General features: G+C 40.4%; 1 long non-coding RNA gene across 2 annotated transcripts in view; it reads right to left on the reverse strand.

Moving 5' to 3' along the window:
• Positions 1–17,106, reverse strand: part of LOC123858739 (uncharacterized) — a 43,841-nt gene that overhangs the window by 10,469 nt on the left and 16,266 nt on the right. The gene's annotated exons all lie outside the window — the stretch shown is intronic.

A 17,106-nucleotide genomic window follows, 5' to 3' on the forward strand; every position in this document is an offset into this window, starting at 1 on the left:
GGCCTGTGGACGCAGCAGCTCGGCCAGTTAATAACTGTGCGACCCGGGGTGTGTTTCACCTAAATGATCTGGCCCTCAGTTCCCGCACCAGTAAGTTAACAGTGTGGAGCTAAATTCTTTGCACTCCAGTTTCCTCACAAGAAAATGAATGATGCCCAGCTGGATGGCTTAAAATGCTCTATCTAGTCCAGACGTTCTGGGGCTCCTAACTGTCTTTTAAATTCCAGCCACCAGAGTGGCTTCTCTCAAAGTGACCCCACAGGCCCCTCCAACGCACACACACACCATCCGAATGGTCCGGCAGAGCAGGTTTAAAAAGCACGTTCAGGTGCTCAACAAGGAGCACCTACACTACACGAGGTGCTGTGCGAGATGAGGAGGGGACAGAGGTCAGAAGGACAGACACAGATTTAGGTTTTTCAGGAGTTCTTTCGGGGAGATTTCCACCCAGGCTTCATCATTTCTACCACGTTACCCAAGGCAAGTCACTTAAGCTCTCTGAGCTTCAGTGTATCTTTACTTGGGTGACAATAATTATACCTCTCACAGAACTGCTGGAGAGTTCCAGAATTTTATGTATGTGAAGTCCTCAACAAACTGCCTGCACATAGTGAGAATTTAAAACTTTCTGGCTGTTGCTTCATCATCATTGTCATCATCATCACTCCAGAGCAATGCCTCGTCATGGAAGATGCTCAGAGATGTGTTTTCATTCATTGCATAAATAAACAAATTATCAGGCGCCTGGGTGGCTCAGTTGGTTAAGCGACTGCCTTTGGCTCAGGTCATGATCCTGGAGTCCCGGGATCGAGTCCTGCATCGGGCTCCCTGCTCAGCGGGGAGTCTGCTTCTCCCTCTGACCCTCCCCCCTCTCATATGCTCTCTCTCTCTCACTCTCTCAAATAAATGAATAAATAAAATCTTAAAAATAATAAAAAAATAAACAAATTATCTCCCATGGCAAGAAGGAGGAGGAGGAGGAAGAGGAAGGGGAAGGGGAAAGGGAAGGGGAAGGGGAAGAAGAAGGAGGAGGGGGAGAAGAAGAAGAAGAAGAGGAGGAAAAAGAAGAGGGAGGAGGTCATCCATGCTGGGACCTTGTTGGTGTTGCTTACTTTCTTGCCTGTTTTCTGTCTCAGGGTATTATAGAACCCACCTCACAGAGTCATTAGGAGAATTTCAGAAGATGAGGCCAAGTTGGCCACTGGTATTTCTTATTACTGAAGGGAGGGGAGCACATTGTAGACCGACATTCCTGTCTGCACCCCATCAGCTCACAGGGTGCCATGGAGAGACTACGGGGCAGCCTCCTTCAGTTTGCTCCATCCAGAAAATGGCATCGCCGCCTGCCCAGCCTTCAAGAACAAGTTGCAGGAGTCATCCTGACATTCTTCCTTTCTCATTCCTCTACAACCAGACCTTCAGCGAGTGCTGTCCATTCTAGGTCCAAAAGATACTTTGGGTATGCCCCCAGCTCTCCACCCTCATTGTCTTCACCATTATCTTCTGCCCAGATGACTCTAGCTTGAAACTGGAAGCCCCAGTTGTACCTAGAATTCATTCTCTATGCAGAGCCAGAGTTCTCTTTTTAAAACATGAATCTGATCATGTCTCTCCCCCAGCTCAAAACCGCTCAATGTCTCCCATTGTTCTTAGGATAAAATTTAACTTACACGTGCCAGAAAGCCCGGTATGGTCTGGCCTGCCCAGTCCCACAGAATGGCCTAAGCTCTTTGCCATCTGTCAGCATTTTCATCGGCTTCCTCTCTAGGGGATGCTCTTCCTCAGGTCTTCATATGGCTCCCTCCTCTTCATCTTTACGTCTCAGCTCAAATGTTACTTCTTCATTCAGAGCGTTCCTGGTCCCCCTTGTCTGAAGTGCCCTTTTCCAGGTTGCTTTTCTTCAATATCTTGCTAATTTCCTCAGTATGTTCCCACAACTTGTGACCTTCTTCATTTGTTCATTACTTATATAATGTGTATCTCCAGCTCTTTCATGCAGGTCAGAGATTTTGCTGTCATGTTCATCACTGTATCTCTCAGTGCTTAGCAAAGTAACTTTGTAACTTGGCATAGACAAAGATTTCTTGGAACACAAAAAGCACTAATCATAGAAGAAGAAAACCTGTTGGCTAACTGAACATTATAATAAAAAATAATAATTTCTAAAAGAAAAAAAAGAAGAAACCTGGTAAATTAGACATCATGAAAATAAAAATTTTCTGCTTATCAAAAAATCGATGGGGAGAAAATATTCACAGTGCCACATAAAGTTCTCTAGCAAGTCAAAAACAAAAAGACAAAATACCCTACCACCCAAAAAATTAGCACACACATAAATAGACATATTGCACACAAAGACGTATAATGGTCAATAAACACATATAAAAGTGCTCAATATAACTTTAATCATGCAAGGGCAAATTGAAATCATAATGAGACACCAATACACACCTACTAGAATGGCTAAAATGAAAAATACTGACAACACCAAATGTTGGCAAGGATATGGAACAATTAAAATCCTCATATGTTGCTGGTGCAAATGTAAAATGATATAATCTCTCTGGAAAACCATCAGTTTCTTATAAGTAATAGTTTATTATAAATAAATAATCTTCTCATAAATAATCAGTTTCTTATAAATAATCAGTTTCTTGTAGATAAACAGGTATCTGTCCTATGCCCAACATAGTCACTTTTATGTGTTTATTCAAGAGAAATGAAATCATATGTCCACAAAAACCTAGTACAAGATTGTTCATAGCTGCTTTATTAATAATTTCCAAAATCTGGAAACCCTCCAAATGTCCATCAACAGGAGAATGGAAAAACAAATTGTGGTATATTTATACAATGACATACTGCTCAAAAACAAAAAGAACAAACTACTGACACACATACAGAAACATGGACAAATACTGAAGAACAGTATGCTGAGTGAAAAAGCCAGGCAAGGTAATAGTATCCATTCCTGATTCTGCTTATATGAGGTTCTAGAACAGGCAGACCTGATTTATGCCAATAGAAGTCAGAACACCAATTGCCTGGCATGGGGCAGAATTTGATTAGGAGCGGGTGTGAGGAAACTACCTGGGGTGATTGAAATGTTCTGTAGTTTACAGGAGCATGGGTAAGTTGGGTGGCATGCCTTCACGAAATCTCACTGAACTTATACTGAGGTAGAGTGCATTTTACCGTATGTAAATCATTCCTGAAAAACACCTTGAATCCTGACTACTCTGCCTTTAAAACAAAAATATAGGGATGTCCTAATGATCTGCCTTTTCTGTCAATGGAGATGTGTTATGGAAATCTGTGATTCAGTCACTGTGACCATTGTCAAGGAAAAGCTTGCAGCCATTCTAAACAATGTCAAGGAATGGTTAAAAATGGTTAAAGTGATGGATTTGCCATCACATGAATCTTAGATGTGGGAAACATGTTGTCTACGACTGTGGAAGGCTATATTGTGAAGCTAGTATCTCAGGCACAAGGCATCTTACAGAGCTTGGGGAAGAAATCAAGAGTCACATAGCTAAAGATAATGATTAATAAGACTTTCTTTAATGGGTCATTTCTCCACTCATGCACCAAGCATGTGAAATTGCTCTGTGCATCCATGGGCATCCAATCTATCAGTGCTTTCTGTGCTGTGGCTGGGATGTGCCTTTGATGCTCAGGAATATTTGGCTGACACCCATCATCCTTTAGGCTCAGGCGGCTGCTGTCCAAGGTCTGGGCCACCCCACTGTGTGCCCCGGTTATCTTTAGTGTTTACGTTAAATCCCCAGATGCCAAATTTCTCATTCTGATGCTGGGTACTTGCCAAACCATCAGATGTTTACTGACTGTAGAATGGAACTACTTCTTTCTTCATTGTGTAAACCCAGGATTAGTTTTCCTCCACTGGCCAATGTCTCCTCTATGATGCTCCTCTATTCACACCTTGGATTTTCAATACCCAAACCTCTATTCCCAGATATAATGCCCTGCTTATCAGGCCCCACCTTATCTACACTAGCCTTATTTCTCACTACTTTCCAACATGGCAGCATGGAGTAGTGGAGAAATTTTAAGTCCAGGAGTCAAGAGAGCTGAGTATAGCCTTGAACTTCCTATGTAATGGGCATATCACCTCCCCTGTCACATGAGGAATTTGTATTCAAAGGGCTCCCTTCCTGCTTTCACTCCCTGAGTTTTAATCAGACAAATATCACTATATTCCCCAATATTTATCTAAACATTCCCTTGACTGCATCTTTGTTTCATAAAAATATTACCCATATTTTCTGGTACAGCCAAAGTGGTCTTGGCTCTCTGGCTTTCCCACTGTTATTCCATGCTTTATCTAAACATGTGTGGCAGTGAACAGTACCACACATTGATCACTAACTCTATTTTTATTCTCATGGTGTCTACCGTCAACATGATAAACAAACAAAATGTTTACTGAGCCCCTACTATGTCCACTGACATCATTACTGTGGGATCCATAAAATAGTCCTTCCTTTTAGTCAACTTACAGTTCTTTCTGTTTACCCCAACTTCTCCATGCTCCATCAAGGGTATGAGCTCCTTGAGGGAGTGACTGTGCCTTTTACAGGTATTTTTTGTGTCCCTTGGATAAAAATACAGCCTTACTATTTTTCAGGCTTCTCTCATTCCTTCGAGTCCATTCCATCTCCCCTTTCTTCTTTCCACTTTCTCACAAGATTACCCTGTGGGAATTCTTATTCCTTCCAGTCCTTCCCTCACTAGCCACCTGTCCTGCTCACACTCCTGTGCACTTTGACCCCTGCTCACTTGGGCAGCTGGCTGGTGAACTTTGTGGGGCCATTACCTGTTACCGATGGCTTCTGATTGGGGGAGGACCCCAAGATAATAATGCCTACATTATTTCCCCCACCAAGTGGTTATGGGGGCAAGTGAGACCATGTCTCTTGGGCTATTAACTTGTTTGAGTCACAGAGCCCTTTGAGAATGATCCTGTCTAAAAAAAGTGTACAGATAGTCTAGACTTGGCCAATCATTCAGAAGAGTCTCTCTTGAACTTCAGGACTCCTTCCACAGACCCACTAGACATCCCACAGACCCCAGGTTATAAATGCCTATTGCACATGAAAATGCATTATAAATCAGAAAGACTAACTTTGGCAGAGGCTGTTATTAGTATTATTTCCTGGGAGCTAGATTAGTGCAAACTAAAGTCTCTTAGTCCCCTTTTCCTGCCATCAGAGTACTACTCATAAGAATGCCCTATGCCTTCTGTCTCTCTCCTAAGCCCCAATCCAGCCTCAGCATCTTGCTTGGGGAATTAGACAGTGGCTGTGAATCAGAGTTTTGCTTTGGAGGGAAACCTGGCCTAGTGACAATCCTTAAGAGTCTTATCATATATTAAAATATATCTAATGATATTTAAAATAAAGTAGCAGTCTGGTTACTTTATTTATTATGGGGTCAATTGGAGTTTATGGGCCAGCTTGGAAACTTCACATACATGTAACATGATAGCTACTTATAAGTATACATTGTTAATATGTTATGACTATTAATATATTTCTATTACATTACTATTTACATAGTTATTTCTAAATAAACACATACATATTTCTATAGAAAACTATGTTAAGGAAAGGGAAACCTTTGTAATATAACCTGTTTGTCATCTGGGGGTTTCTTATCCTGCTTTTAAAGTTTTGATGACATGTCACTGAACTTAATATGTTTCAGATAATTCGCCATCCACAAATGGGAGGAATGAAAAATACATGATCCCTGCCCTCAAGGATTTGATAGTGAAGTAGGAATTTGACAAGTACTTATTGATTTATAATGCACTGAACTTTGACACCTGGATAACCTAGCTACTTAATATGTCACACTTCCCTGATATCAAATAGACACCCAAAGGGTAATGATTTCAAAGGTGCCTAATTAACAACCAAGGACCATTTAAGACAATGGCAGAATATGAGGTTCAGTAAGCACAATTTAATCATTAAGATGAAGACATTTATTGTGCATCCTTTCTGGAAAAATACCTTATCATTTTTATTTTTGTCTTAATCACCATCTCAATTATAAATCATATTTGAACTTATGTACTGAATGAAGGTTACTCAAAAGGAAGGGAACAATGTTGCAAATAGAAACAATAAATTATTTAGCCAAAGCTATTCAGAAAATACTAGTCAAAACTGGAACTAAGCTTCCAAACACACCGTCAGTACTTAAATATTTCAAGGTCAAAGTCAGATTAAGCAACTGGTGTTAGATATTTTTAGCAGTAGCTACAATTAAGACTTAACAACACTGGTCAGGTCTGGAAAATGTCATGATTATTATCTTGAAATTCATTAGGAAATCCATAATCATAAGGGTTTGGGGAGACAGGCAATGGAAAGAACATTTTGTTGGTTCCCACTATGAGCCTGGTGCTCTGTGATCCTTACATATATTATCGTATTGAATTCTCACAACAACCCTGGGGTGTGGATTTTTTAGTCTCATTTTGTAGAAGAAGAAGCAGAGGGGAAATAATTTGCTGTAGGTCACAACAGCTAGTAAGTGGCGGAACAGAAAAAAAATTTAAATGCATAAAATAAACTGCAGAAAAAATTACCAAGGAAACCAATTATGATAAGTGATAGTAAAATGTTGCATAGTTACCTATTGCTGCTGTAACAAATTACTATAAACAATAGCTTAAAACAACACAAATTTATTATCTTACAGGCCTGGAGGTCAGAAATCCAAAATGGGTCTTATGGCACTAAAATCAAGGTGTTGACAGGGCTGCATTCCTTCTAGGCTCTAGAGGAGAATCTGTTTCCTTGTCTTTTTCAGCTTCTAGATGCTGTCCATAGTTTTGGACTTGTGACACCAGCCAGCAATCACATCACTGATTCTATAGTCACATCTTTGCTCTGCCTCCCTTGACTCCCTTTGTCCCCTTGAGGGATCTTTGTGATTAGATCGGGCCTACTTGGATAATCCAGGTTAATCTAACCATGCATAGATCCTTAACTTATTCACACTGGCTAAATTCATTTTGCCATGTAAGGTAATATATTCACATCCTGGGGATTCATATGTGGACATCTTTGGGGAACTATTATTATGTCTACCACAATTACTTCTTAGTAAGCTCGCACACCTGCTATTCTAAACGCCTAACACATAATCTTGGACTTTTATTAATTTTTTGAGAGAGAGAGAGAGAGAGAGAGAGAGCGAGCACGCACATGAGTGCCCGCAAGTGGGGGGGGGGGGCAGAAGGAGAGGGAAAGAGAGAATCTTAAGCAGGCTCCATGCCCAGTGTAGAGCCCCACCTGGGGCTCCATCTCATGACCCTGAGATCACGACCTGAGCAGAAATCAAGAGTTGGACGCTTAACCGCCTGAGCCACCCAAGTGCCTGGAATTGGAATTTTATAATGCAAGGGACGTTTTGGTTCACTTAGCCTAATCTTTTTAACAACAAGGTAATTGATTTACTTGCATTTGTTCCTCCCTGATGACTCCCATAGTGGTGTTTTCTTTTTTATAAAAGACCATCTATTTACTTAAATATTGTTAATATTGCAAACTTGCATTGGAGATGCTCAGGATATTTGTTGGTGGTAGTAGGAGTGCTTTGTCTGAGCTGTTATTAAACCTGGCTGATTTGTTCATTAGGAAAATGAGCATGCAGTATGTGCCTACAGCCTAAGCCTAAGGGATAAATGTGAAGGAGACAGAGAACGTCCCTGCCATCGAGGAGCCTGTGCTTTTTTCCACTGAGTTTATCAGTTAAAGAAAACTATAGGATAAAGATAAGGGGAATATAAGTATTTGCATAACCATCTGGATTAGCATCAAATAGCCAGGAACCCAAACATGCCAAAGATGTAAGCCACCATGATGTTTGCTATAAGCTCAAAATAGTTTCCTTATGTACTATGTGGCTGCAATTAGAAAGTAAAATTTGTGATTTATATTTTATAAATATAAAAATTTATTATATACATTATATATTATATACATTATAATATACATTTAGACTTACTCTTATTTTTTATTAACTCAGCACCTTATCCTGATAGCAATGGGAAGCCAATGATGGGTTTTAAGGAAGTAAATGAGATACTTATGTTTGCGTTTTATGAAGGGCTGTGGCTGCAGAATGGATCTGGTGTTAGGAGACTGGTTAGGAGACTGTTGCATGCTGGGTAGGAAAGGACTGTCTAGACCAGAGCCATGCCAGTGAAATGGACAGAAGTGGGCTTGAATAAGAGTTGCTTGGCTTTGGTGCAACAGAAAGCAGATCTGGAGAAATTGTAAACAAGATCCTCCAGGTTGCTGGCTTGAGCAGCTGGGTCAATGGTAATAAGACTATTCAATGAGTCAGAAAACACTGAAAGAGGAAGGAGAGAAAAAGGTGTCAAAAGATGCCCTTTCTTTTTTCTAATATTTTTTTAAAGTTTCAATTTAAATTCCAGTTGACAATAGTGTAATATTAGTTTCAAGCATACAATATAGTGATTTAATGCTTCTGGACAGGAAAAAAAGATGCCTTTTCTTCATTTATCATCTCAGCTACCCTGTAAGGTAAATATTGCTTTGGAGGTTTTAAAAGGGAGGAAAGCAAAACTCAGAAACATTAACTTGCTCAAGGTCACACAAACAGTAAATGGTAGGGATATGATTGACACCAATCCCATGCTTTTTCTGCTGTCTTGTGTCTTGGTTAATCTTGATGGCAACTGTCTGAGTTCCTCTGTGGTGGAGAAGGGAGATTTCAGAGAAAGCGGTGGGGGTGGGGGGGGGTGGGGGGCGGGCACGCATCTGGGATACCAGAGCTGAGGGAGGGAATTTCTTACTCTGGGATTCAGAGGACTCTGAGGATTGTGCAGAGCATTGGGCCAAGTCAGAGGAATGTTTCAATACACTACGAAGGCCAAGACCGTTGGGCAATAGGCATGCACTAAACTTGCAGTCCTTGCAGTCAGAGACTGGAATCTGGAAGCCAAAAAGAACAAGAACAAGGAAGATGTAATGTGAAGAGATGGGAATTGGTCCAGGGACGCTGCCCAAAGAAGCCACAGATCTCTGAACCTGTTTTTGCATCCTAGAAGAGGTCATCAAAGGTCATCACTCTATCACTCATGGGCCTCACTATCCCTTCAGTCATTCCAGCTGCTTAACCAGTATGGGCTTGGGGAATATGTGTTCCCCACAAGTTTCTCACTGAGGGATGGTCATTAGATTTGTTTTGGGTGAAGACTATTCTATTTTGAATATTAGAGCCAATGAGAGGGTATGAAAAACAGCAAATCCAGTGTTTTCCAAGATTTCAAAAAAGACAGCATTTCTAGAATGAGGGAGTAGTTCATTATTTTGAATTTTTCTGACATCTCTTTTGTCAGGCACTGTGATAGGAGGGGGGATATAGTAGTGAGCAAGATTAATAAGATCCCTATTCCCACAGAGCTTATCTTTACTAGAGTGAAATACATTATAAATAAATACACAACTAAATGAACAAGACTATTTCCGAAAACAAAAATTGCTAAACAATAAAGTGACATGATTGAGAGTAAATGAGAGAAAGGCAACTCGATATTGGGTGGTCAGAAAAGGTTTTGACAGGAAGAAGACAGTCATGGGAAGTTGTACTTGCAGAAGGAACACAGGGGCAAAAGCCTTGAGACAGGGACAAGATTGGTCTGTCCCAGGATCATAAGGGATGTTTGTGTGACTGAAGTGTAGAGCAAAGGGCAGCATGGAAGGAGATGAGGTTTCATATGTAAACGCAGGCCAGGTAGGTCATAGAAGGACCGGTAGGACTTGGTGAGGAGTTTGGATTCTATTCTAAGTGGAAAGGAAAGCCACAGGAGAAAGCAGGGAAGAGGTTAAGCAACAGAATGGCACGGTGTGATTTGTGTTCTAAGATAGCCGTTTTGTTTGCTTTAGGGAGTTTGGATTTGGATGAGGCTCAAGTAGAAGTAGGGAAATTATTTACGCTATTGTGGCTGTACAGACCAGAGATGATGGGCACGCACTAAGATGGTGGCCATGGAGATGATGAGAAGTGGTCGGATTTGAGACACATTGTGGGAGAAAGCCCAAAGATTTGCTGGTGGATTTAGATGTGAGAATAAAAAAAGAGAAGATTAAAAGATAACTCTAAGGGGTTTTATTTTTAATCTTATTGATATATAAGCCATATGCCAATAAAAGTCCATCCATTTAAAGCCTTCAATTCAGTGGTTTTTAGGATATTTACAGAGCTGTGCAACCATCACCACAATATAATTTTAGAACATTTTCATCACTCCAAAGAGAAACCTCACACCCATTAGCAGTCACTCCTCGCTTCTCTTCCTCCCCAGTCCCACTGAATTAGCTTCCTAGGCTCATGGAACAAATCACAAAGTGTTTGGTAGTTTAAAACAACAGAAATTTATTCCTTTCTCAGTTTTGGAGGCCAGAAATCCAAAATCAAGTTGTTAGCAGGACTGCGTGAGCTCTGAAGGCTCTGGAGGAAAATACTTGTTTGCCTCTTTTGGCTTCTGGCAGCTCTAGGTGTTACTTGGCTTGTGGCTGCCTTGCTCCAGTCTCGGGCTCTGTCCTCACATGCCATCTCCTCTCTTCTGTGTCCTCTCTTCCTGTCTGCTATAAGGACACTTGTCATGGGGTTTAGGGTCCACCTGGGGAGCTGGCAATGATCTCATCTCAAGATGCCTAACTTAATTACAACTGCAAAGGCCCTCTTCCCAAATAACGTTACATTCATAGACTCCTGGGGTTATGGCCATATCTTTTTAGAGGCCATCATTCAACCCAGTACACCTGGATAATCACTATTAGTCTATTTTCCGCCTCTACAAATTTACCTGTGATACACATTTCACTTCTAGGATTTTGACCCAAGAATTTGGGTGGATGGTGGTGCTGCTTACCTAGGGTCACATCAGGAATAAATGGTGTAGAACCATATGTCCTTCATCTATGTCATATTTGAGATGTGTATTGTATATCCAAGTGGAAATGTCAGGTGAGCAGCTGGACGCATGAGTTTGGATGTATTCGTCTGGATATGGAGATCTGGGGGTCAGAGTCATAACCATGGCATTTATAGCCATGGGACTGACTGAGATCACCTGGGGTGAAAGGTGAAAGAGGAAGGCTGAGGAGCAGTGCCTGGAACACAGTGAGGTAATGCAGAGGAACCTTTACGGAAGACTCAGAAGAAGGGAGCCAATAAGAGGGTAGGAAAAACAGCAAATTCAGTGTTTTCCAAGATTTTTAAAAAGACAACATTTCTAGAATGAGGGAGCAATTTGCTACTTCACATACCTTTGAGATTTAGAGGAAAATTGGAACAGATAAATAAATACTGGGTTTAGCGACATAGATCCTATTATTTGTCAGATAAAAGCAATTTCAGTGAAGTGGGGCCAGGGATGAAGGACTAACTGAGTGCATTAAAGAGTAAATGGGAAATGAGGATGTGGAGATGATGAGCATGAATACCTCTTCCAGAAGTTCTGCCCTGAAGTGAGACAGAAAAATGGGCTGTAGCTGTAGATGAATGTGTTCAAGAGAGGGTTTGTTTTAAAGGTGGAACATAATAGAAGATGATTTAATGCTTGGGGGAAGTATCCAGAGAAAGAACTTAAGGATGCAAGAAAAATTTAGTTAATTAAAGATGTTAATTCTAGGAATGGTCTTCCTGAGCAGGCAATACCCATGAAATATGCCTGGTGAGAGCAGGAAACTACTGGAACATTATTTACAATAGTCAAGATATGGAAGCAGCCCAAGTATCCATCGGTAGATGAAGGGATAAAGATGTGGCATATATGTATGTGTGTATATATATTTATATGCATATAAATGTATATGTATTTATATATTCACACACACAATGAAATATTATGCATCCATAAAAAAGGATGAGATCTTGCCATTTGCAACAACATGGATGGAACTAGAGTGTATAATGCCAAGTGAAATACATCAGAGAAAGACAAATACCATATTATTTCACTTAAATGTGGAATCTAAGACATTCCCTGAGAGGCCAAGGGTCACCACGACACCATGACTGAGTCTGGCAAGCCCATTCTCTACTCCTATTTCCGGAGCTCCTGCTCATGGAGAGTTCAAATTGCTCTGGCCTTCGACTATGAGACCGTACCTCTCAACCTCATAAAGGATGGGGGACAGCAGTTCTCTGAAGAATTCCGGGCACTGAATCTGATGCAGCAGGTGCCGGCCCTGAAGATCGATGGAATCACCATTGGCCAGTCACTGGCCATCACTGAGTACCTGGAGGAAACTTGGCCCACTCCACGCCTCCTGCCACAGGACCTGAAGAGGAGGGCCCAGGTGTGCGTAATTTCCGATGTCATTGCCCGTGGTGTCCAGCCCCTGCAGGTGTGGCTCTGGACTTGCACCCCTGCACACCTCTGGTGTGCCTCCCCCCACGTGCTCTTACCTTTAGACACACGTGGAGTGTGAGGTGCCACAGTGGGGCACCCAGCTTGGGAGTGGGGGTGGCAGGAGCACGGGAGGGATTCTCAGCAGCTTAGACCTAGACCACGTGGCAGAGGGGCAAGGGATCCCAGAAACTATCTGCCCTGCTGGGTCCCCAGTCCCATTCTGAGAAGCCCCAGGTTTTCCAAGGACTCGTCCAGAAGTGCTCGGGGACGGGTGGGGCCAGGTGGCAGGGGGGAGCGGAGCAGCATAGGCCCAGGCCTACCCGCTCCTTTAACCAGAACAGCCTCCTTCTCATCTGTTCTGTGTTCTAGACTGGGAGTCTCAAAAGATTTTATTTTTTAAAGTTTTCACTGGTAAAAGAAAAAAAAAAGTGGAATCTAAAAAACAAATGAATAAACAAATAGAAAGCAGAATCAGACCTATGAATTCAAAGAACTGATGGTTGCCAGATGGCGGATGGGCAAAATATGTGAAGGGCAGTGGAAGATAAAAGCTTCCAGTTATGGAATGAACAAGTCACAGGAGTAAGAAGGTCCAGCATAGGGAATATAGCAATGGTAGTGTCATATTGTTGCATGGTGACAGAGGGTGGCTACACTTGTCCTGAGCACAGCATAATGTATAGAGTTATTGAATCACTATGTTGTACACCTGAAACTAATGTAACACTGTGTGTCCACTATACTTAAATAAAAAAAAAGAAAAAGAAAAAGAAAGAGCAGGAATCCTCCCTCTGTTGTAAAGGGACAGAAGTCCCAGTGGCAGGGGCAGGCGAAAAAGGCTGTGATGTTTTCCAACCACATGCTGCTGCCCAGGAGCTGGGTGGGTATCTGGCCAATACTTGAGTTTAGCCAGAGTTAAGTTGCCAAAGAAGAAGGATGGAGAGACAGGGTGCAGGCAAGTTCATAGTGTTTCAAAAGGAGCGATTATAATGCCAAGGAATTTAAACTGGGTTCAAAGGGAAGGGAGGACATGAGAGGATTGATGGATAATGAAAAACTGGTGGAGTCAGTGGTTAGAGGTTGTGATAGAATCAAACCGCTGTAGTGATCTAAAGGGTAGAGAGTGATGATCAGAGGGGGGAAATGCTACGGTTGAATATTAGGGTGCCGACATTATTTGTGGTGACCAGGCCAGGTATAACCACGGGCATAAGTGCCTGAAAAGAGGGCAAGCAAAGGATCACTGGAGAGAGAGGAGGTCATGAAACCAAGAGCTCAGAGTGCCCAGTCCAGTGCTGCATAGAGAGAAGGTTGCCAATAAACAGTTGCAAGAGAAGAAGACCAAAATACATGAATCTTCCAACATTTATAGTGTTTTGGTTTGTATTAATGGACCCTGTGTTTAGTGTATTATCTTTTTTTAGTGTATTATCTTATATAATTTTTACTCAAATGATGTATTTTCCAGTGCCTCAGGGACAACATTACATGAAAAAATCATTTGGGATGGTTAAAATGGTAATGATAAAGGGAAATTCAAACTGGAGATTAATGAAGTCATTAGATATGAAGCTAGTCAGACAACAGATAATTTACTAAGAGAAGTTGCCACTGGAGCTATCAAGAGAAAGAACAAGCTTATGATTTTGAAACACCTTGAAACTCATGCAAAGAGAAGACTGTGGTGACTCAGTATCTCTTGGCTCTAAGGTCAACATGTTTGCGTCTGAACTTGGCTGGGTCTTTGAGGGGGGAAGAAGCTTGAACTCTGGATTCACGGAGACCATAGGTTTTAATCCCATCCATTATTTATTAGCTGTGTGACCTTGAACAAGTTACTTAACCTGTCTTTACCTCTAGTTTCACATCTAAAAAATGAGGACTAAAAATAGTTCCTATTTGATGGGTTTATTAACGAAGATAAAGAGAGGTAATCTATACTAAAGGTTCAGAACAGCACCTGGAACACAATAAGCACTCAATAATGGTGAGCTATAATCTTCATTGTCATTATGATCTTTAAGCTGGAGATTTAAAAAAAGCTACTTTGCAAAGCCTAGAGGATTAAATGAGATGAAGTATGCAAAGCACTTAGCACAGTGCTTTCCATGTGGTGATACTACGAGGTGATTAGCTATTACAATGAAACTGATCAGCAGACCTAATCTAATTTTATAGCACCTGGGAAGTGATGGAGGCAGAAAGGAGAGTTATCCTTCTCCTGAACCCAGTAGGGGTTACTATTAGTCCTTTGAAGGTCTTTTCAAATGGTGGAGTAGAGACTGTCCTGGAAATAGTTTCAGGAAATAGAAGTCCTGATTGGATCTGAAGAGATGATAAAGATTGTAGCAAGCAAGCACAACTTCATTTAGCCACATTCTGTTCAAGGACTGCTTTCCACTTGCAGGTCAAAGAGTCACAAGACTTTACCAAATAAGCCTTTCACCATTTTCCCCCTAAGCTTTCTTGAAGTGTGATTTACAAAGAAAAATTGTATATATTTAGATCGTACAGCATGATTCTTTAAAGGTGTATAATGTGATGATTTAATATAAGTATGTATGTGAAATGATTACCACAATTATTTAAATATCTATCACCTCACATAGCTACTTTGTGTGTGTGTGTGGTGATATACTTAAGATCCTACTCTCTTAGCAAATTTCAAGCATACAATACAGTATTATTAACTATAACCACCACACTGTGCATCCCCAGAACTTACTCATCTTACAACTGAAAGTTTATACCCTTTGACCAATATCTTCTCATTCCCTCCTCACCTCCCAGCCCCCAGCAACCACTGTTCTATTCTCCGGTTAGGTTGTACTTTTTTAGATTCCACATATAAGTGGGATCACACAGCATTTGTCTTTCTGCATCTGGCTTGTTCACTTAGCATAATATCCTCTAGGTTCATCCACATTGTTGCAAATGGCAGGATTTCCTTCATCTTTATGGATGAATAATATTCCATTGCACATATTGCCAAAAGAAAATTCTGAGAACTTTACTTGATGAGAATATTTTACCAAGCGAGAAACAAACTGCAAACAGGATACTTCAAACCCAAAGTCATATGAAGTTCACAGGCATGACATTACAGTATGACTTATAAAGTGAAAATGAAGAAATTGTTTAACCTTTACAATAAGTGTTACTACAATGGGAGTTTCCATACAGCAGGATAATAGTTAAAAGTGATTATCTTTACCATTTTAGGAAGACGATTTAAGTTTCATTTATGATTATCAGAGGCAGGCACAAAAACAGACACATAGATCAATATAATAGAATAGAGAGCCCAGAAAGATCAGTGTAACAGAATTGAGAGCCCAGAAATAAATCCATGGTTATATGGTCAATTAATCTTCAACAAAAGAGGCAAGAACATGCAACGGGAAAAAGACGGTCTCTTCAACAAACGGTGTTGGGAAAACTAGACAGCTGTGTGCAAAAGGATGAAATTGGATCACTTTCTTACACCATACACAAAAATAAACTCAAAATGGATTAAGGACCTAAATGTGAGACCTGAAATCATGGAAACCCTTGAAGACAGCTCAGATAGTAATTTCTCTGACATTGGCCATAGCAACATTTTTCTAGATATGTCTCCTATGGCAAGGGAAACAGAAGCAAAAATAAGCTATTGGGACTACATAAAAATAAAACTTGCACAGCAAAGGAAACAATCAACAAAATTAAAAGAAGCTACTGAATGGGAGAAGATACTTGCAAATGACATCTGATAAAGGGTAAGTATCCAAAATATATAAAGGACATGACCATACTGTTTTGATTACTACAGCTTCATAGTGTATCTTGAAATCTGGGATTGTGATACCTCCAGTTTCGTTCTCTTTCAAGATTGTTTTGTCTATTTGGAGTCTTTTGTGGCTCCATACTAATTTTAGGATTGTTTGTTCTAGATCTGTGAAAAATGCTGTTGGTATTTTGATAGAGATTGCATTAAATGTGTAGATTGCTTTGGGTAGTATGGACATTTTAACAATATTTCTTCTTCCAATCCATGAGTATGGAATGGCTTTCCATTTGTTTGTGTCATCTTCAATTTCTTTCATCGTATCTTACAGTTTTCAGAACAGGCCTTTCACCTCTTTGGTTATGTTTATTCCTAGGTATTTTATTATTTTTGGTGTAATTGTAGATGGGGTTATTTTTCTTAATTTCTCTTTCTGCTACTTTATTATTAATGTATAGAAATGCAATGGATTTGTGTATATTGATTTTGTAACCTGTGACCTCACTGAATTCATGTATCAGTTCTAATAGATTTTTGGGGAGTATTTACAGTATTCTATATATAGTTTCATGTCATCCATAAATAGTGAAAGTTTTACTTCTTCCTTACCAACTTGGATACCTTTTATTTCTTTTTCTTGTTTGACTGCTATGGCTAGGAATTCCAGTACTATGTTGAATAGAAGTGGCGAGAGTGGTCATACTTGTCTTGTTCCTGACCTTAGTGAAAAAACTGTTTTTCACCATTGAGTATGATGTGTTGTTTCACACAAGGCCTTTCTTACATTGAGGTATGTTCCCTCTAAACCTACTTTGTTGAGGGTTTTTAATCATGAATGGATGTTGTACTTTGTCAAATACTTTTTCTGCATCTATTGAAATAATCATATGTTTTTCTCCTTTCTCTTGATGCA

Source organism: Mirounga angustirostris, unplaced genomic scaffold (assembly GCF_029215605.1).
Source record: "Mirounga angustirostris isolate CCGP_5_RB_7025 unplaced genomic scaffold, mMirAng1.0.hap1 SCAF_4, whole genome shotgun sequence".
Lineage (NCBI taxonomy): Eukaryota > Metazoa > Chordata > Mammalia > Carnivora > Phocidae > Mirounga > Mirounga angustirostris.